Source organism: Zonotrichia albicollis, chromosome 5 (assembly GCF_047830755.1).
Source record: "Zonotrichia albicollis isolate bZonAlb1 chromosome 5, bZonAlb1.hap1, whole genome shotgun sequence".
NCBI classification, from domain to species: Eukaryota; Metazoa; Chordata; class Aves; order Passeriformes; family Passerellidae; genus Zonotrichia; species Zonotrichia albicollis.
In genome coordinates this window covers 60414960-60438368 of record NC_133823.1, presented here as the reverse complement: position 1 = coordinate 60438368, position 23409 = coordinate 60414960, and the positions used below count along the sequence as shown (strand labels likewise).

The 23409-nt window shown below is 37.3% G+C and overlaps 1 long non-coding RNA gene across 1 annotated transcript in view; it reads right to left on the bottom strand.

Moving 5' to 3' along the window:
* Window positions 1-22788, bottom strand: part of LOC113459034 (uncharacterized) — a 78402-nt gene extending 55614 nt beyond the window's left edge. Inside the window, exon 1 of the long non-coding RNA XR_003379842.2 lies at window positions 22322-22788. This is a non-coding gene — a long non-coding RNA (uncharacterized LOC113459034). The remainder of the gene's footprint in view (window positions 1-22321) is intronic.
* Between the last annotated feature and the right edge of the window lie 621 nt (window positions 22789-23409).

Below are 23409 nucleotides of genomic sequence, written 5' to 3'. Positions count from 1 at the left end.
TATTAAAGAGAAGCAAAATGAAAATTATGTAACCACAATCTAGTTACAAATGCATCTACCAGATTCTAACTTTTTGTTTATTCTTTTATTTTGACTTGCCTTGCTTTTCTCCATGCATTATAAAGTGTGTATGTAGAAGCACATTGCTTTTTGCATGCAGAACTAACACATGGATGATGAAAAAAATTAGTTTTCAAAAAATAAAACTTTTATCTGCAGAGGTGTTCATAATTATTCATCAAATTGGGAAGATTCCATCAAAGTCATGGAAAATATTTTTGTCTGAACAGAAAAGAAGACCATACCTATCATATGTTGTCCTTCTGATATACGTATTTAATATTAAATTATATGTTACATTTTTCACCACATGAACAAAAATTTAAAATAATATCAGGTTAAGATGTGTAACAAAACTTCAGAAAATCTGATTTGCTGCAAACTTGGAGCTTCAACTGATGTCTTTCCTGGTCTTAAAAAAATTGAGAGCCAGGCACAATTAAGGGGTAAGGGGTTTTACCTCAGTATTTTAATGAGGACCCTTTTTGGCACACCATTTCCCAAGGTGGGATGCGCCACAATGCGCACACACGATAAATCGTGTGTACAATTTATAGACCTCACCAACTAGCATATTCAACAGGGATGCCCCCGTGGGAGGCCTGGATGAATGGTGTGGTATTTCCCTATCCAAGGAATTCCCCCCTGGATGGGCCAAATCTGGTTTATAGGATATGTCTAGAGAAGACCTTGGTTTCCCAAGACAGTGTAGGGTTTTCCAGTCTCCTACGACGAGGCCTTTAGGATGCTTGGTCTCCTGGCCTAACAGAAAGCTAGAACTATGCTAAGACATCAGACTTAAGGAATTACAACTATGCATGCTAAGAACATTGACGGTACATAAGTTTTATAAAAGAAAAGGCAAAAAATCCTCTTGACATCACAATGAGGTCAAAGTTAAAACGCCAATGTGTTAGAAGTAGTATATTTTGGGATTATTTTTTAAAGACATATTCAGGTTTTATATAACTAAAGAAGAAAATGGATAAAATTCAAAGTTATATTCCAGAAAATTATCCCAATTACCATTTTATTTGAGATGTAGTCAAGCTCCATACTATTTACTTTTTCCTTTGTGGGCATCATCAAGCATTTTTGCTTCTGTTTTTGTGCATATATGAAAATCCTAATCATAAAACTACTGTGTAGCTTGAAATTTATTTCATGACTATACTGCACCTTCATATTTCCCCTTAGGATGCTCACACATCAGACACTGAAATTATGATTTCTGCAAATCTAAATTAAATTATCTAGTGCCCAAAAAAAGTATAATCTGATTTACAATGCTACTTGTCTCTGCACTATTTTATCTATAGACTTGTACTTCTCCCAGTTCCTGAATTGAAATATGAATTGTTGTGCAGGGAGGATTTCTCTCACCATTAAATTATGATATAAAATGACCCCACACTGGCAATTGACACCAAATAGGGTAGAGCTGTTAGTAAGGAGACCCTGTTGAAGACACAGTTTTAAAATAGTTACTGCTAGATAGTGTTTATTTTTTGATATGATCTTTGTAGGAGTACACTGTATAGGTTGCTATAGGGAATGACAATAATTTATTTTTCTGAGCTGTTGATGATCCTACCTAGAATAACATGTATAGCATAATTCGTTTGGTTAGATTTAACAACCGAATTTCTGAGTATGAGAAGCAGACAATTTCTGTTTTGGAATAGCTTGACTCTGTCACTAATTTTAATACAAATAGCCATTCTTTTTATTAAAAAAAGAAAAAAACCAAAACCAAAACAAATCAAACCAGACTCTCTGTTTTCCTCAGTTTAATAATTTTGTCATTTGCACCAAATAACATACTGAGTAATATAACTAAGCATCATCTGTGATAAAAAGCAATCATAAACAAACTTAGTGTCTCAATCATTATAAACACATAGTAATTTGGTGTGATTTGCAGTTATTGTGGACTTGTTAAATGTTAATGAGCTATAACAATACCACCTTGATTTCTTTTCAAGGACAGAAAAGAATTTCCTGTGACTTTCCTCATAGACAAGATTGGAAAATTATCTGCTAATATTTGTCAAAAACAAATAAAAAGTTCTCAGTTTATGCTGCCCTGCTTCAGATCTTTTCTAAGGAAGCATCCAAGATTTGAAAACTGAGAGAAGGATATGTTTTCCAGTTGTATCTCCTTAACAAATAAAAATTATTATTTTCTTAGCAGAAATTCTGCTAGAATCTACTATTAAATTTGGCCCAATCATCAAAATGGCACAATTTGTTTTCTTTTGCAGAATTATATTAGTGTTTACCTTTCTTTTTCATTTAAGAGCTTGAGGATCATACGATTTTGTGGCATGTTCTCTGCTGAAAAGAGAGCACTTGTCGTTTGCTGGAAACAGGGCATTGAGTGTAAGGTTCACACTTATTTAATTCTTCTAAATTAAATTAATTCCACTGAGTAGCAGTTATGTGTATTTTCCTTGCTACTAATTGTGTAACACCCATCACCTTTGGCTATTGCACCTTTCGATGGGAGCATTATCTGTACCCCAGATGGGTTAGAGTTAAAATCTATGAAACTTTATGAAAATGTCTAGTGAAAAGAAACACCCAAAAGAAAAGACGACAACATAAATGATAAATGAGACAAGCAGAAGCATGAATACAAAGAAAGGCAACAATTAAGGAGAACCAAAGAATGAGGGAGAAGTAAAAGAGTTCAGGGACTCTGTAGCTCAGTAGTCAGTGAGAGGGTTAACAATCAGCTAACACCCGGCATAAGGCTGTGTCATATTCGTCTGTCAGGTTTTAACATATATGCTATAGCACATATGTGTACCAGTGAGCTCTTTCAGTGCACCATATTTATATTAGAATGCATGTTTGCTCCTCTTGAATATTCCAGTTATCCTGGTTATATGAACAGCAAACGATTTAGTTGCACCCTCATTTAGCTTTCAGATATGAAGAAGTGGTAACAGACCCTCCTACCTATGAGAACATTTGAGTTTCTATGTCTAATTACAATTTTTTGAACCGTAGTCATGAAAAACTAATCATTGTGACAATAGACTTCTGGAAATTATACTACAGAAGAACAAAATGTGGGCAATTTAATGTTTGCTATGGTTCATCAAATTCAGACTCCTCATGCATAACTTGGTCACATTTACTTGTGCGCCACAGGGGTATAACTCCAAAAGGGAAAGCCAGACTCAGAATGTGCTTCACAAAAAGATGCTGTTCCCTTGGCAACTAATATGGTACTAAATGTTCTGACAGCATATCTCACAACACTGAAACACATCGTTCTTATTGCAGAAAATGCATGCAACCCAAAATCCCATCCTAAAAGTGAATGCAGTAGATGCTCCTTTATATTTCATCCCAAAATGCTTGTCATCCATATAAAGTTGTCTCCCATTTATCTGCTCTTCTGCCATTTAATGATTGATTTCTTCCTCACTTATATTTTTTACCTAACGTATCAGTCTTTTCCTCCAATTATTTCTTCCAGTCTCAAATTCTCTTTCCAAGGTTCTTGTTCCCTGTTTCCCACATGCATCTCAATTTCTTTGTCTTTTCATCTGAGCTGAGAGACTTCTCAGGAAAATCTTTTCCTTTCAATGTCAGTTGCCTTGCATTGAGCTTCCAATAATCTTTAATTGAGGCTGAAGAGACTTTTTCTGCGTCAGCATTTGATCTGGGTTCACAGGGGCCAACTGGGACTGTTTTGTTGTGCCCTATATGTTGTAAGGATCTTACAATGCTTGCTGACCACTCTGAGCTCGGAACTTGATCTCTGTGAGACACCCTGGCTCACACTGATTATTGGAAAACAGGAAAAAAGAAATATAATAAAGAGAATTCTGTGAATGGGAAAATGTAATGGTCTTACCAGTGGTGAAACTCAACAGAAATATGGAGAAAATATGTAGTTGAAGAGACATATATTCTGCAATTGTAATCAGTGGTACAAGCAAAGACTAAGAATAGAGCCAGAGGGTGGATCTCTTTTTGATACTGACAGGATTTTTTAGGTCCCTGTGGCCTGGTTTAGTCTGGGATAGAGTTCATACTCTTAGCAGCTGGTACACTGCTGTGCTTTATATTCAATGTGAGGATAATTTTGATAGCACACTGATGTTTTGGTTGTTGCTAACTAGTGCTTAACCTAAGTCAAAGATTTGGCATTTTTCCACATTCTGCCACTTAGGAAGGACACAAAAAGCTGGCAGGAGGCATAGCTAAGACAGCTGAGCTGAAGTGATCAAAAGGTATTCATATAACTCTTGTAGAATCATACAAATTTAGGTTAGAACCATGAAAGTCATCTAGCTCCAACCCTCCTGCCCTAGGTAGGAGCATCCACCACTATATCAGGCTGCTCAAAGCCCCACCCAAGCTGGCCTTAATCATTTCCAGGAATGGATAACTTGTTCCAGTGCATCACCACCCTCACAGTGAAGAATTTTGTCTTAATATCTAAGCCTGCCCTCTTTCAGTTTAAAGTCATTATCCCTTGTGGTATCACTATATTGTCTTGTCATTTATTTTCCACATTTTTTTGTTTAATTTTTAAAATATTGCAGGTTTCATTTTCTTACGTAGCATTTTGATTCATCAAAATTATTTTAACATAAAAATGTACCTTACATTTTGTTCAGTGTTTGATTTTTTTTTCAGAAACACACACACACAAAAACATCCAGAAACATCTTAAATTGGTTTATTTTAGCCTTTGTCTTTGGTTTAGGATTAACAGTTTTAATTAACAGATTAACTGCTTAGTGCAGGATAGCTTTCTGACTCAAAGGCAAGGTCCACTTCATCTTTTATAGTTTTTGACTGAAGATCAAATGTATATTTTCCTCAATACAGATAAGATTACATTGACATAAGTAAACATAATGGAAACATTTAGGATAAGCAGTGTGAGCATTGTAGGTTTTCCTTAGAGTTCAATGAAATTTAGTTAATATTTTCTATTTGCATAGTCATATATTCAGTTTCTCTTTCTTTAGACAAAACTAGAAGCTAGGGATTAACATGCTGTGAAAACAAAGCAGAATTTTTATTTTTCTAACTTTATCAGTGTCCTGATATTTCTGTTATCTTACCAGTAGAATTGAATAAATAAAACAGAATTTTAAGACAATTCCTTCTTGAAAAACACATCTTTTGCACAATAGAAAACACTGGATAGCAGTTTGAAATGCCAAAATATTGCAGTTTCTCTCCTTTCTCTTTAATTGTTTTTGAAATAGAATTTTCCACTTGAAAGAGATTACCTCCCTTGCCCTGCTGGCAATGCTCTTTCAGATGCACCCCAGGGAAAAATTGGCCCTCTTGGCCACAAGGGCACTGCTGGCTCATGTACAGCTTGTTTTCCACCAGGACCCCCAGGTCTTTTTCCACAAAGCTGCTTTCCAGAAGGTCAGCCCCCAGCCCATACTGGTGCATGGGGTTACTCTTCCCCAGGTGCAGGATCCTGCATTTGCCTTTGTTGAATTGCAAAGGTAAAAACTTCTGCTCTGCCCATCTCTCCATCCTGCCCAGGTCCTTCTGAAGGGCTGCCCAGCACTCAGGGGCATCAAAGCTCCTCCCAGCTTTGTGTTGTCCATGAGCTTGCTGAGGAGGCATCTGGACCTTCAACCAAGTCACTGATGAACAAATTAAACAGTTCTGGGCCCGTATTGAACCTTGGGGGACACCATTCAGGACAGGCCTCCAAGTACAGAACATGCCACTAATTATGACCCTCTGGGATCTGCCGTTCAGTCAGTTCTCATTCCACCTTGCTGTCCTCTCATCCAGTCTGTATGTAAAGAGGTTTGATAGTATCTATTGTGTGAACTGTTACTGTTCTTAGAAATTATTCTGATCTATAACTTTTATTTCTAATACACATTTTCAAAAATAGAAACAAGAGATTAAAGAATATGGAACTAGACTTTTCAGTGACATTTAATAACATAAGAGACCATGGCCACAAACCAAAATAGAAGGAATTCACTTTGAACAGGAAAAAGCACCCTTCTATTGAGAATGCTGGAAAATGTTCCCCAGAGACTCTGTGAAGTTTCCCTCTTGAAGACATTCAAAAGCCACCTCTGAGGATGATCCACCACGAGGATATGGTCCTGGGCAACCTGCTCTATGTGACCTTAATTCAGCAGGGCATCTGACTAGATGACCTCCTGAAATCCCTTGCAGTCAAGGCAACTGCAATTCTGTGAATTAGGGAACAGATGTTAAAGTCTATCAAGGTCTAAAAATTTTTAGGGTTAACAGTAAATATCACAGGTAGTTACTACAGCACATTAGAAACTGTATTTACATTTGTTTCCATTCAGTTTTATTTTTTCGTTTTTTAAGAAAGAAATTACACAGACTGTTATCCGGAGCACAGTAGAGTGCTGTGTTGCAAGCCTTGGAATGAAGGTAATTCTGCTTGAAGATTTTAAGTAGTCTCAGAGCTTATAGTTTTATAAAACCACTTATTTCAGAAATGTGTCCACTGGTCATGAAAGCTATAAGGACAGTTAGATCATATTCGCTGATTCTAACTGACAAGTGACATGGTGATTGAAGCAACTTCTATTCTGATTAAATTGCGGGTTTGGAAAATCTCTAAAGAATTCAGAAGGGTCAGAAGCCAGCAAAATAATAAGTTAAGGGACTTCAGGTTTATAAACCCTTTTCAATGTCACCACTATCCTTTTTCAACTGAAACTGACTTAAATAGTACCTCATTCCACTCCGGGGAACTGCAGTGGGGTCTTTTAAAACGGATTATCTAAGATAGAATTAAGCCAAACGAGGAAAATATAATATCTGAGAGCCATTTAGTGGTAATGAAAAGGGCAGTGGCCTACTAAAAAAGAACTGGAAAGGCAGAAAAGGAGAAAGGAAAAGGGAAAAGTGTGGGGTGGGGGGAGAGAGAGAGGAGACAGAGAGGAGAGCAGGCATTACCACCAGAAGGGTGGGGATTGATGTCCCAGTGGCAGGGCGCGTGTGCACGGCTCCCACTGTGCTGGGCGGCCAGACACAGGGTGGGCGAGCTCCTGGGCAGGATGTGCAGGGCCCTGGACAGGGATCACTGCGGCAGGCTGTAACGCAGATGGCTCAGGCAGGAATGAGGAAGGCAGGGATGAAGCAGGTAGGGCATCAGAGACAAGCACAGGGAGGCAGGAGAGGCAACGGCTGGAGCAGGCGAGGGAGATGAAGTGGTAGGGCAGGACACAAGCCAGGTGGTCAGCAGGTGTCCAGAGAGCAAGAGGGAGAACAAATGAGAGAGCAGGGGCAAGCAAAACCAACTTCCAGCGAGGGTAAAAGTGAAAAGCAAGCTAGATGCTCGTAGTTTGGTATAAAAAGTTTATATACTTTTTATACCCCTTGGCTCCTTCCAAGGTCTGCTTGCTCACAGGAGACCATTGGCACAGCCAAATGTCCAGCTTTAGTCCATTTGTGCAGATGTTTTGCCACCTGGTTGTAGAACCTTTCCAAAGGGCACAACATCCTCAGTGCTCTCCCCCTGACTGCCTGTTATGTGAAATGGCTGTCAGGAGAAGTCTCCCTGGAGACAGAGCTCTCCTCCATCTTCTCCAAGCTGCCTCCTGCCAGCAGCACTTGTGCAGCCTCTGCCCCACAAACCTCTGCTAATTTCAAACAATGTTGAGATAGAAATCAAGATTAAATTGGCTCCCCACAAACAACTAAATTTAGTCCATTTTGGTTTTTTTTTTTTTTTTGGTTTGGGATTTTTTTTCTTTCGTTTTTTTTTTGTTTGGTTGTTGGTTTGGTTTGGTTTTTTTTCTGATTTTTCTGGGTTTTAACTGCAGGTAAACCATGGACAATGTTTTATTTCTTAAATATAAAAATTGTAAATTTTTAAAATCTAAAATTTGAATATAAAATTTAAATATAAAATTTAAATGCAATTATTTTTAAATATAAAAAATATAAAAATTACCTATTTATTTAGGTAATTTGTTTTTCTATAGAATAATAAAGGTAACTTATTTTTCCTGTCATATATTGCAGCTGTCATGTATAGCTCTTTTTAGAAGAAACATGGTTTTCAGCTCTCAGAGATATGTTTATGACAAAATGTAATGCACTGCTGAAGCAGAATGTGTGTAAGCTGTCTTATACATCTACGTTAACACATACTGACTCTTCCAAAATGAAGTAGGAGGGTTTAATACATCTAGTAATCCAACACAGTAGATCCAATATAATAGATATTTACTATCAAATGTCTAAATCTTTAAGTACTCAAATAAAAGCAGGTTGATTTTGAGTACTGCTTGGTAACACTTCTTCCAACGATCCTGTGAAATATCTAGGAATCTGTGGCACCTAGAAACCATGAAAGGATGGCTAAGGACTCATTGAAGGCTCTGCATTTATCTGAAACTCCAACTTTTCTAAGAAATTTGTCTTGTAGTTGTTTCTGAGCATCTTTTTCTGATTGTTTTGCTGAAATATAAGTACATAATTGAAAGTAAGTAAATAAAGAGATGGATACTGATGGTAACTTACATAAAGAAAGCTGGTGGTTTTAGAGAATATTTGATACTAGATGCCATAAGAAAACAAAATTTAAAAACAAAAACAAGAGAGAAAAAAGGTACTGCTGAAAGGTACTGATAATTTTTTTCACGATTTTGGTGTGATATCAAATTTTTTAATTTGGAGGAAAACAGAAATAAGTTCTATATGTACATGTATATTTAAGGAAGAAAAAATAATGGTAAAAATCAGACAAGAATGAGTTTATTGTTGCACTATTATGTATTTGAATTTCGTACAACTTTTTAGGATAGTCTCAGCATTTAGCTTGTTTGAAAACCCAGTTTCATAAAACATGAAATATATGTCAATCTACACGTTTCATTTGATCCTTTTTGTACATATACTTTATACATTTTATCTGATTTAACTGTAGACCATAAACCCTCAGAAGTAAACACTGTCTCCCCAGTGTCTAAAGTTGCAGAGTTGTTGATTAAAAAAATTGTAATATATGCAGTTAAATATTCCTCCTTATCAATATTTTGTCACACACAGAGTTTGTCAAAATGTCTGGAATACTCTCAAAAGTCATGCATATTTACTAAAATGAACTAGAAATTTGCAAATAAAATATATTGGTTTTTGTTTTCAGAATCCAGGGTTTTGGATTTTTTTTAAATTGTTTTTTTGGTTTTTGTTTTTGGGGTTTTTTGTAGGGAACAAGATTTGATTTTTCCAAATAGAAGAAGGCCCACATGACCATGTTATAAAATGTTCTTGCATTCCATTGAATTTTCATTAATAAGCATCTTCATTTCTATTATATCTTAGTTGGTTTATTTAAAAGGCCAATTTAAAATAATTTAATTAAAACACAATATTCCAGAAGGCTCATTTATATACTTCTTTCTCACTGAAGAAATATCTACAATTTTGATTTTCGTTCCCGGTCATGGTAAAATTTTTTATTATGAAGGAGATCTCATGAGCCAAAGATTGGTGGAAAAATCTATTCTTCCTGACTGAAAATGTATAACTTAACTAGTGCTCAGTTTCTAAACTTTTGACATTATTTATCTCTACAAAAAATGACTTTGGCTTGCTTAAAATTTGAAGACAGGGCTGCTACTTCTACTTACTAACAAACTTTGGGTCACAGCTTGAGTCATGACTTTCCCTCTGTGTAGACATAAAAGAAGCCATCAGTCAAGCCCTAGAAAAGGTAAAAGATGATGAATGTATGAAGCTTACAGTAAGACAAGTTCACTGACATGTCTGACATAGTCTAGCAATTCCTCTCAAAAGTCCCATGTATACATCTTTGCTTTTAGTTTTTCTAGAACTCTGTTAACTATTTTAATTTTGCTTTTTTCTTCAAAAGGGGGGGAAAGAAATGAAGGAAAGTGGTATTAACATAGGAACAAGATCCAGAGGAAGGAAAGTATTTTGTATGAACACTTTAGTTAAAGGAGAATAATTAAAAAGAAAAAATAAAAAGGGAGGGATAGAGGGAAATGCTATTTGCAAGTGTTTAACGTCCTGAAGATGAGAGATGATCAGACTAACAGCTGTTGCTTCTCTGTTACTTTGATAGACAGTCTAAATTTCATAAATAGTGTTAGCTCCCTTTTCAGAACACACTTTTAAGCCAAAGTTCATTCATGCAACGATGAAATAATGCAAATGATGAATGATACTGCAAATAATGCCATTTCAGACCTTTGAAGTACTACTTGCTCCAATTTCTTGGAGTGCTTATAATTTTAAAATATTTTCTACATATTTATCTTTTTATTTTCTAAAAATTAATCAGAAAAGGGAAGTAGAAATTTTCTGCGCATAGTGAAGACACAGGATATGTGAGGCTGAAATACAAATTGACATGTCTGACCTTAGAACAGGGAAAAGCTCAGACCTTTTGATGGGACAACTCTAAACCCACATATATCAGAAGACATGCACGCTGGAGTTAGTTAACTTGATATTAGCCAAAAAAGCTGAATTCTTTCCAGCGGTGCCCAGTGACAGGACCAGAGGCAATGGGAACAAACACAGAAAGCTCCATCTGAAGGAAACTCTTTTTTACTGAGTGCAACTGAGCATTGGCACAGGTTGTAGAGGGTCTATCTGAGGTGATATCCAAAAGCCATGGCATCTAAAAGCCATGGAATCCAAAAGCAATGAGATCTAGGTGGCCCTGCTTGAGCATGAGGGTTAGACCAGATGATCTCCAATCTCAACCATTCTGCCATTTTTCAAGTTAGAACACACTGAGCCTAACCCTCTACTTAACTATCTTACATGGGTCTTAAATGTCTCAAATGGGTCTTAAAATATCCCTGTTTTACCTGGAGCTTGCAAACTTGGTAGCAGCCTCTATTCCAGCTCTTGCTGGTCACTGTGGGAAAACACTGGGACCTGAAACACTGGAGCAAAAGGACATATTGAGGTGAAGCTGGGACATTTGACAACACAGAGAACAGGGAAGATCACAAACCTCCTTATAGAAGATTTTCCCAAAGGAAATCAGCTAAGATACATTTGCTATTCTTTTTCCTGTGAAGCACAGACTAGCTCGAACACAGATCATTGACTGTCCAATGTTTCACTGGACATAGGGCTATTTAAACTACAAAATTTCTAAAGAGTGAACTTGAAAAAGGTTTTGTGCTTGTGTACTTAACAAAAAGATTAAATGTGCTTTTCATTGCCCTCTTTGCAAATTACATGCCCATGTGGAAATGAAACTGAACAGTTAGAGTAAATTTCTAAAGTTTGATGAAGAAAACAAAGAAATATTGCTTTTGTTTTACCTTTTTTTTCACTGTCCAACAGGTAAGTAGGACAGTGAAATTTTTCATGGGTAAATATTTTGATAAAACTAACAAAGGAAGAAGATAATGCATGGAGAAATGTTTGAACTGTTTTGAAATTATAATTTTCATGTACTCATCAGTACCATAACTAAAAAAGCTATGTGATTAAATGTCATGAATCTAAGAAATCTTAATATGCCAATATAGGTGCAGGGAATATAATTTACAGATAAATTGCTGAGGAAAGCTTTTTTTTTGCCACAAATACTGCAAAAATAAATTTTCATAAATTATTTGTCTATTCAATCTAAAGATTTACATATAATCTCATCCTGTATTAAAGGTACTTTTAAGTCAACAGATGTAGACTGCATTTAGTATGACACAATTTTATTTTAATGTTAAAAAATAAAAAGATCAAATGACCAAAGTGGTTTTCAACAGACTGGAACATATTGATTGAGAATATGTTGTTGAAATCACTATGATGTCTGTGTTAGACTAAATAATTAATATAATAAAAGTCATATTGGTAATACCTGCATGTGGGAGACAATGTTGTATGAAGTTAATGCATAGAAAAAGGTGTTAATTCTAAACAGCAAATTTTGTGAATGCCAAATTGTTTGTCTGCAATGTGCAATTGCTCGCTTAAAAACCTTTGTTCATTGTTTATATTCACTATTTTGGTCTTGATTTCTTCGTTTTTACATTCAGTTTGACTATCAACTATTAAAGTCTTCATATAAACAGGTTTTGAAAAGTAGGCTTTTGCATAATAGCAGACCAGTGAACAACAGAAGACTTCAAGACTCAATGTCCAGGATTAGAAACCTGAAGAGAAAGCTGAAAAAGTAGAATATAATCTAAAAATTATGTAAATCTATGTAAATAAATATAATGCCCTAATGTGTACTATTTATCTGATTTGATTTGGAAGGACAGTGAGCCAGCCTGTATGAAATGAGTTTGACTTTGCCAGACATAGCCAAGTTTTGTGTCTTGTGACAAGGACAATGAAGAAAAGAGTGAGACATTCAGAAACTTACTTCTGCTATAAATACAGGTAATTATTCCTAAGCTTGTCCACTTGATGGGACTTTAATGCTAGGAAGAACCTTTTTATTAAAGTCTTCCACCTGCTTTTGACTGACTGACTGCTTCTCTTCTGTGTAAATTGTTGCAATTCCCCCTGTGTGCTCCCCTTTTTTCTCCAGAATAATTAGCTTGGGAAATAATCTAAACACAAACCTCAGAAGGAGACCTTCCACTCTATCTTTCTTTCTATTTTATGGGGTTGAAACCCAAAGGCTCATTTAATTTCTTTAATTGTAACTAGAAATTTTCCAAGAACACTGCAATGAAGAGCATTCCAGCCTAAGAAAAATATGTCTTCCCTTGAACAGGAGCTAGGAAAATTGGAAATCAAGTCTTTAGTTTTTATACATTAGGGACATTCATGGCAGTGATGAAAACTGCTTTTTCCCAATTTTAGAATGCTATTCCCCTCCCAGAATCTCTTCCTGTTATTGGGAAGGTTTAGAGATAGTTCATGGTTTCTATTTTATTGTTTTGGATAAAACTACTAGTTCTTTACTTTTTAAAGTTGAAAATAAAAGTAAGGCCGCAAGTGATAAGGGATATAAAAGTGACAGTGTGCACGTATGGGATCCAATACTTTGGACAGTATCATATGAACACAGAACTGAGTTAGGAAAAGGTTGCTTTAGACAACACAGAAGAATTTAAATTCAATAGTTCTAATTTGAACAGACAGTAAGGATTCCTGAGTAAAACTCCTGAGTTATGCATGCTTGTCCACTGAACACAGTGCTAAATGCCCATGAGGCAGAAGCCAGTTGATTAGTACGTCTGAAAGCAGATAAAGCAAAATGCCATGTATGTAGCTGTGGAATGAGATTCAGTGTTGTGAAGTATTTGGGCTAATTAATATTATTTCTTGGGTTGGTTAATTAGCCTCGGGGTAGAATTATATTTGACAGAGGTATGTGGTTGTGATTCTGGAATTAGTTAATTTGCTGCCTCCTACTTCACACTTTTAGCTTCACTGTAGAGAGCAACCCTGTGCTTCTTGCCACGTGATGCAATCCATGTGTATGGCAGCTATGCTGTACCGACCTTCTTTGCAAAAGGTAAGATCTGTTTACTTATGTGGTAGGTATGTCTTTCTCTGTGAAGAAAGGATCCTGGATTTCAAGAGAAATTTTTCTTCACTTTTATAGGTATTTTTGGTGACCTTTGAAGACCTTTTTAATGAGGACTTTTAATCTGTATTTGGTTTGGGTTTTTTGTTTTTTTTTTTTTTGGTTCTCTCTGTCATTTTGGAATAATTTATAAATATTTTGCTACAACTGAGTGAAAACAGTTCTGGTTTACCTTGATATTTGTTTAGAAATTTTGCAGTCTAGTCTGCAGATAAGGCTGGATTAGGCCATGCTAAAACAAATAATTTATATTTTGAGACAGATTCACAGATTCTACTAAACTATGATGGATATTAATCCATTACCAAGGGGAAATAGTCTGGAAGCCACCATTTTAACAAGAAGTCTGCACTTGAATGACATGAGGCTAGATTAAAAAGAGGAGACCTGGATAAGCAGCTTAACACAGGTATGAAGTGATGCAGTTTGAAAGAAGTAGAGAAGATAGCTGCATTTGGACAAATGAAGGGATGTGTCCACAGCGTGCATGGTAAGACAGACCCTTAAGCAGCTATGACCTTAGCTGAATATATTGGACACATCAAAGTGTGGCACTGTACATCTACTAAATTGATCCTGAAAGTATCTCAGCAGGGTGTTTTTATCTTCACAGAATCATAAAATAAATTTAGGTTTGATGGAACACAGAATAATTTAGTTTGGAGAGGGGAACCCTCACTCAAGGCAGAACCAGCTTCAAAGCTGAATGTGTCTTTGAAGTTACCTCCAGTTGTTCAGACCTTTGGGTGAATTTTACTCAGAGTGGTGTCAACCTAGGGACTTAATTCCTGCAGTGTGAATGTAACCTCAGTACCATTGTCTCTGACCTAGGTGCATGAGCAGGAGGTATTTTTCTCAGTCTCTTTTGTAACAATATGCTGTCCTTTCTTCAGGCTTTACTCCGTTTGGGTGAGAGTGAAGACAGTCCAGCACCTGTTCCTGTGATTTTATAAACAGTATGGGACATTTTATTTGATTCGTATGTATTTTTGCTCTTTTTCTTTGTTCTACAACTCCTACTAGAAAACTTCTCTTTTTACTTTGAATGTCTTCTTTATCCAAAAAGTCCTCACTGAGAAATTCTAGGAACAACAATACAACAATATTTAGGTCTCTGTTTTGGCCAGAAAGGACCTCTCAGTTATGATGCAAACAGTATAATGTACTTTAGATTAAAATAGCTATATTCCCTGATGTATGTTAACAAGAGGAGGTATGTGAGCAAAAAAAAAAAAAAAAATTACCCTAGCTCCCTAAATTTTCTGTAGATACCCAAAATAAAAACTCAAAAACCTTGTCTCATACTGCTGAGTGAGAGGACAGCTGGGCACAGGAACACACTATGAAGGTTGACTGCAAAATATACTAGTACCTATTCTTTGAGACATGAGAGAAACTTAACTATGCCATAAAAAAAGGGATTATATAACGTCTTACCCTTGAAAATTCAACTAGGCCGTAACGAATCCTTTTTCTGCTAAAAAAGGAGGAAAAAAAGAGAAAAAGAGTAAAAATAAGAAAAAAGAAAGAAAAAGAAAAAGAAGAAGAAGAAAAAAAAGAAAAAAGAAAAAAAGAAAAAGAAGAAAAAGAAAAAGAAAACGAAAAAGAAAAAAGAAGCCATTCAACATCAGAGTCCTCTCAAAGAACTTGGAATACTAACAATTCACTAACTATACTGCTTCCATCAGACAAAACTCATCGATATTAGCACTGTGAGAGACAGGTAAAGGTAAGCATCATAACAAGAAAAAAAGGTAGAAATTAGGAAACAAGTCTATAATAATTTTAATATTATTTTGATTAAGTCTTTCTTTATAGTAGGAATTTATTTCATTTTCCCCCTTTATTATCTAATAAATCTGGTCAGAACTGTTTCTTTAATTAGTATTTAATTTCTTTAATTATTAATAAGATTTTAATTTGAATTAAAATAAATGTTTGACTTTACACTTGATGTGTATTTCATTTCTGCCCATAAGTTTTTGAGTATAACACATTCAGAAATGATGTTATCCTGCATAGTATACTAAGCTGAAGTAGATGAGACACATGGTGGGGTAGAGGAGGTAGAGACTTTTACAGTGCAGACACAAGATCTTGAAGAAACAGGGCCCTTATGAAGTGGAACTTGAATAAAATAACACTTTTACCAGTTTCAACAGTTTTAAATAGATGTCTCTCCTTTAAGTGCTAATGCAAGATACTTTTTGGCTTCTGTTTGCATTGTTGGCGGAGAATGTGGTGTCATGTTTTTCCTCCCTGCATGTCAGTCTGGTCCTAGCTGAGAAGAACAGAAGGGCCTTTAGGAAAGGATTTTTAAATAAGCACATCGAAGCATATATGTTTGCCAAGAATTAGAAGTGGTTAGACCGAATAGACGAGACAAAGGAAGAGCTTACTGCCTCATTTATAATAGTTGCACTTTACACTTATGTGCTGATTACACAGTTATAGAACATATTTAGAGACAAATATGAATGTGTGGTTGTGTCTGTGATGATGAAAGCTGTGGGGGCTGTATGCTACTTATAAATGACAACTGAAACGAGCAGATCACAGGAGGTCAGACACTCACAATTCTAAAAGATTCTTCATGCTTTCTGCGGCACACTTCCACTGAGGGAAAGAAAGAACTTTTTCTTCCCTCTTCAGACTTTCTCTTTTTTTGGGTAGGGGAGGAGGAGGGTGGGTATAAGGTGGGTGGGCATTATTAAAATTTAAGCTCTTTGGTCAATTTTCAGCAGAATACACTGAGTGCTGGTAGCATGGTGTGCAGTTGCAAAGCAAGATGCAGGTTGAGCTCTGGGTGGGAGCCTGAGGCAAGAGACTAGAACGTAACTAAGGGCACAGGAACCTGTGACACCTGACCAGGGGACTGGACACTCAGAGATATGTCAGAAACTGAGGACTTAGCTAGAAGACTATCACAGTTTAGATTGTAAGGGTATAAAAGTCCAGGGTTTCCTTTGTTTGGGGACACTCCTTGGAGGAGCGCAGTTCAAGCTATTATGCTGTTCTTGCACCATGATTAAATTTGTTTAAGCATCCAGACAACTGAGACTGCTGTGGGACACCTAGGGTTGAGCAGGTAAGGAAGCTTTGTGTGAGTGATATGTACAGGAGTCAAGTGGAGCAGCTGTTGGCTCATTGGAGCCACTTGCTGAAAAAGGAGCTCTGTCCCATCTCAGGTGGTGCCAGTGTGACAGTCACAGTGGCTCCTGGATGGTCAGACAGGAGGGTTTATGAATAAATTGGTACTATAATCCTGACCATAGTGAGAAAAAGCTTACCAATGGCTACTACAGACTGTTTGGTGCATCTGAGTGTTAGCTCTTTTCCTATAATTTTTCTTCATTTTCCTGTCGGCAATGAGCAGGGACAAATACAATATGTATGTGTCTCTTCCTGTATCTCTTGCCAGTGAGCTCAATGGCATATTTCTCCCATCTTAAAAGCTGGCCCTAACTTTATTGCCATCTTGTACTTGCAGTAACTGGAGGAGTCCAAAGTTGCCTATATGGAGTTCAAAGAAGGTCAGAATGTGAATATATGATGTGCAGGCAGGTTGTCATTTTGGTTGTTGTGTTGCTGGCTCATATTTCTCTTTTTCTGTGTGGAGGTGGAAAAATGAAAGTGGCTCTTTAGAAATCAGAAATTTTGTCACTTTACCTTGTTGCCCACACACAAATTGCAGTACAATAGAGCACAAAAGCAAAGGCGCAGACAAACAATAAATGAGTGGGTAGAAGAGGAAAAAACATGTAATGGGGAGTGGGGGATAGAAATCAGAAGGAGAAAATTATGGGTGGCAAAGTATTTTCACAGCCTAAATAGCCTTTTAAATAAAGAGAAATGAAATATAAAGTATTGAGAAATGTGGAAAAAATTATGCACAGGACAAGCCACAAGAATTGCCCCATTTGCCTAAAGCATTCTTCAAAATCTTTTTCAGCTTTGTCAGGCTTGGTGCTGTGACCACTTTTCTGGGGAGCTTGTTTCAATGCCCAACCACCTTGGTTTGGGGCACTGTTTCAGTGACCAGAAGATTTCCTAAATATCGAACATAAATCTCCTCTGACACAGCTTCATCCCATTCTCTTGGGTCCTGTCACTGGCACAAGAGAGAAGAGATCAGTGTCTCCTCTCTGCAACCCCTTGAGAGGAAATTGTAGGCTGCAATGAGGCTTCCCATCAGCCTCTTGTTCTCCAGGCTGAACAGACCCAGTGACCACAGCCACACGACGTACAACTTCCCCTCAAGGCTCCTCATCATCTTCATAGGCCTCTTTTTGACATTCTGTAAGAGATTTATATCTTTCTTATACTGTGATGCGAAAAACTGTAGACAATATTCAATTCTCTGCCCTAGTGCAGAGCAGAGTGGGACAATCCCTGCCCTTGCCCAGCTGGCGATGCTGTGCCTGACGCAACCCAGGGTACAGTTGACTCTTAGCTGACTCATATTTGAATTGACCTCAACCAGGACATCCAGGTGCCTTTCCACTGCATTTATTTCCAGCCTATCACTCCCTAGTTCTAGATGCAGAATCTGGCACTACATTTAACACGAAACTGGTGATTGCCTAGCCCTCTAATTAGTCAAATCTCTTTATAGAGCATCTCCATCTCTGAGGAAATCAGCAGCTCCTCTCATATCAGTATAATCAGCAAACTTAGTTACCCTTCCACTCCTACATCCAAGTCAATTATGAAGGTGTTGAAGAGCACAAGGCCTAAGATGAAGCCCTGCAGGACCCCACAAGTGACAGGCCACCAGCCTGATGTCACCCCATTGACTACGATCCTTTATGTCCCATGAGCCAGCTGCTCTCCCATCTTGTGATGTGCTTATCCAGCCACGTGCTGGACATTTTATCCAGAAGGATACTTGAGAGACAGTATCAAAAGCTTTATTGAAATCCAGAAACATTACATCAATTGACTTCTCCTGACCAACTAGGTGGATTATCTTGTCATAAAAAGGAATTAGGTTTGAGAAGCAGAGTTTTCTGACCAAGAAGCCATGCTGGCTGTAACCAATCACTGTATTGTCCTTCAGGTGTTTCTCAATACCTCCTAGAATAATCTTCTCCATAGCTTTACCAGGCACTGAAGTGAGATTGAGAAGTCTCAATCTCAAGTTCCAAAGTGATCTTTCTTTCCCATCTTGAAAACTGGTACAATGGTGACTAGCTTCCTGTTAACTAGGACCTCTGCAGATTCCCAAGACCACTCAAAAATCATCAAGAGAGGCTTTGCAATAACATCATCTAGTTCTTTTAGTATTCTTGGATCAATCCCATCAGACTCCATAAATTTATAGGGATCCAGCTGGAGCAGCAGATCTGTCACAACTTCAGAGTGAACTGCCAGTTTATCATTATGACAGCCATGGTTCCCTGGCTTAGAGCACTGGGATCCCTTCACCTGTCATCACTGCTGAAGACAGAGGTAAAGGATATGTTAAACATCTCTGCCTCATGTGTGTTCCTGTTTGTAAGGTGACCATCCTGATCCTGGCACAGACCCATGTAATTTCTGCACTGCTTTTTGCTATTAACTTATTTTAAATAAACTCCATAGTTCTGGTCAACTTCAATTACACATTAATTTTCTCCCTACGGTAGCAAACAGAATCTTCATATTGCTTCCACTGGGCACACACCTTCCTTTTTTTGTCTTATCTCCAAAGGAACATTTCTGTAAAGACAAGCTGGTCTTCTGCCTCAGCTGCTTGACTTCTGACATTTAGGAATTGCCTGCTCCTGTGTTTTATGAGATGGTGCTTAAAACATGACCAGCATTTGAGGACCCCAGCACATTCAAATGCATTTTACCATTTGCATTTTACCAATGCATTTACCAGGGGACCTTGCTCACAAGCTCCCTGAGCTGCCTGAAGTCTGGTCTCCTCATGTGCAGGGTTGAAGTTTTGCTAGACCTTTTCCTCCTGATAACAGAGTTTTTAATCCTGACTGCTTTGTGATCACTTCAGCCAAGATGGCCACCAGTTCACCCGTGAGACTCTCTCTCACCATGCAATGAATCAACAAGGACATCTTTCTTAGTCAACTCCCCTACTACCTGCACCATGAAGTTATCATCCAGGTGTTTTAGGAGTCTTCTGGAACCGTTGTTCCAGCTGCATGGTGCTCCTAGTTAACATCCAGCAAGTAAAGTCTTCTATAAGGACAAGGGCAGTTGATTTGGAGATCTCCCTTTGTTCCTTGAAGAATAATTTATCAGTGTTTTCATCCTGGCAAGGTAGTCCATAGTAAACTCCTACAAGGACATCTGCATTATTTATTTGTCCCTTAATCCTCACCCAAAGGCTCTCAACCATGCCATCACCGAATGTAAGCAACATTCCTGGCCCTCAACAGCACACAACACCAACTCCTGGCCTTGCCTGCCCTGTCTATACATCCTGAAGAAGTTGTAATTGTCCAACATTGCACTTCAGCCATAGGACTCATCCCACCATGTTTAACTTACACCACTGATGTCAAATATCTAGGACTGGTATAAAGCTTTGAAGTCACTGTTGGCTCCTCATGCTCCGTGAATCGGTGTGGAAACATTTCAGGTGTGGTTTATTGTAGCTGACACTTCATGAGGTAGATTGAGGGATCCCACTAGTGCTCAGTTCTTCAATTCTTGCTGTACCCTTATTTGTCATTTGCAAGCCTGGTTTTGTCCCTTTCTCCCTTCCATGTTCTATATATCTGGTAGCTTAGCCATGGATGCAGGGGTAAAAGGAAGTTTTACCCCTGCATCCATGAAAAAGATAGGAAATGCGACCTTGTACATAAAAGAGTTGCTGTGTATCCTGAAGAACGTTCTACTGCAAAAATGAAACCAGATAATTTTCTCTCTCCCTTGCTGACACACTCAGGTGCTGATTTTCCTTTCAGTGTGAATGTTTCTCTGAGACCTGCAACCGTGATTCCATGCACGTTTAGAATTCAGGCAGGGCCAAGGCATTGCACAGCTTCTGGTTAAGAGTTTCTGGAGCTCAGAAAAAGGCAGAACAGTATGTTTCTCCTAAAGGACACATTTCACAGATACAATCAGAGTATGCTGAGCAGATGGTGCTTAACATGTGCTTTCAGGAAATCCATGCTTGGGAGTAGCGGTCTGTGATACAGGACTGAATGTCAGCTAGAAATGAGTGCATTAGGTAAGCTCTGAGAGCCTATATTTAGTTTTATCTGCAAGGAATGAACTTTCATCTAAAAGGAATTCAGTTTCTACCCTCTGAGACTGTTCCACAATATCTATCAAAGCGTGGTTGGTAAGTAAATTTTGAAGCTTTCCTTCAAAAATACAAGGGCTGAACTAAACTTTTTATTTAAAGGCAACTTCACTTTCCAAGTAATAATTTCTAATGATCATTCTTTCATTCTGAGCATAAATTCTAGGTTTTAGATCCCAAATGCACCCACAGCCCTATGTTGAGAGCCCACATTCCAGCAGGAGGATCAGAGGAAGATTGGACTTCACAAATGTGCTTAGTATTTCACTAATGAACGATTAGAATTTTCCCATTCAAATTCTTTAAATGTGTTTCCACAGCAAATGTTTTAAAGGAATCTAGAAAACCAGCACTGCAATTTTATTTCTTTTTGAGATCCACTACAGAAAAAAATTACATCACCTAATTTAAAGACCCTTAAAATCTTTTCTTGGATTATACCCTCAGTGGAAAAAAAGTCACGCAAATCATGCTTACTGGTAAAATGGTGAAAAATAAGAAACATTCCTCAGTTCTGATATTAAGTAGCATAAAACTACTTTCAGATATGTTTTCAGTATTTAATTGACTGGAGCAGTACAATCATTCCATTAAGCATGATCACATGCATTTAAATAACCATAAACCCTCACCCATTTCAGTGAACTTCCATTCAGAACTAATGTTACTTGATGATATTATTTCTACATTGGAAAAAATGCCTAGAGAGCAAGACTTTGTTCTAGTAACAGCTTTTTAACTAAGAATCTACAGTCTTAATAGGCAAGACAAAAAAATTAAAACAAAAAAAATAACTAAAAATACCAAGAGTTAAGAAAGCTTTGTAAAATAATGTGGCAAGTTAGTGGCAAAGCAGGAAATAGAAAACAGATTCTGAGTCTTAAAGTCTTTATCCTACTCACTAGAGAAATGACACTAATGAACAGCTTGTTGCACAGATATAAGAAGGTGAACAAAGCAGTGTAGATTAAGAGATGATTTCCTGTTGCTGATGGATGTTCTCTTGAATGAATGTATGAAATCTGTGACAAGATTAAGATGACCTGGATTAAGACAATAAACTAGATGGAAGAATGTGATAATCTAAATGCCATAAGAATTCTAGCATGTCAGTTACATTATTTAGAAAGACACTAAAGAAGAAGAAACATGTTTAAATGAAAAGAATGAATATCACACAAATTATAAGTTTACAGACTCCCACAACCATATTCCCCCCCAAACAACAAAAATACAGAAAATTGGGGCTTGCTACTGAATTGCAGTTTGAAAATCTGCATCAGTTCAGGCAGTTTTTATAGCTAGTTCATCACATGAATCATTCTCTGACTTGCAAAGAGATGCAGCTGCCAACCTGTAAAATAACACTGACCCCAGACATTCAGACACTTCTATGCAAAAATTCCTAACCCTGGAGACACACAATAAAAATGCTATGTCTTCTCTAATTAAAACAGAAAGGTCAAACTTACATCTGTTTACTTTCACACTTGGGCAGACCTCATAAGCAGAATTAGGCCTATCAGTTTCTCTACTGAAGTTTTTCCTTGACAATCCTGGTAGTGGAAGACAACGCCTTTGTCTGCCTCTAACTGTATTTAGCCAGCCACACCTTCCTTTATGCATTCATTTCGTTTTCTTAGAATTGGACAAACTTCTCCCTCTGTATCCCTGCACTCAGCTCTTACAGACGTGCAAGGTTCTGACTCAGTCGCTAGCGTGGCTAGCTATGGCAGTCACAGCATAGTTTTGTGAGACCTGAGAACAAAACCGTCAGAACAGCATAAAGAGTTGTCTGATTTTCCTGGCTATTTTTAACCTGGACAGTATGTAAGAAGGCAGATGGATAGGAAATAGCGTTCTGTTCTATTCTGTTCTGTGGAAAAAACATAGCTCTTCACCACCATCCAGGTCATACCATACATTGTTCCTTTGTTCACAAAACCTAAATGTTTTGCTATATATATAATTAATATATTTACCTATGTGTTTTGGTTTGTGTTTTTTTTTCTTTTTTTTTTCATAGGGACCACTAGGGAATCCCTTCTTTCAGGAATTCTAATGAAATTGTAGGCATACTGGGAGCATATCTGATGAGAAAATTGAGGCATTTGTAGGTTTGTGACTGTTACCCAGTAAAGGAAAACTGAAAATCAGGCAAAAGGACAATTTTCTTACTTTTATAAAAAACATGCAGTGTTTGTATAGGAACTATAATGTACGATAGAATGCTAATAAGATGATGCTGCCAAGCAATTAAGATATTTCTTGGTCTGGACTTGCACCTTTACAGGTTCCATCACAGGGTAATACCTGCCTTGGTAATGCTTCATTTTGTGATGATGATGTAGGAAAGTACAGTAGGGATATGGAATCCCCTCCTGCAGTTACAGGAAAAATGTCTTCTCAATGAGAAAAATCTGTTTGTATAGAACAAAATGTAAGTGATGCTACTACCAGAAAAACAAGCCCATATATTCTAAAATATCCATGGAAAAACATTATTTTAAATATTAATTATTTTACTTAAATTTAAAAAAAGACACTGTAGATCAGAACA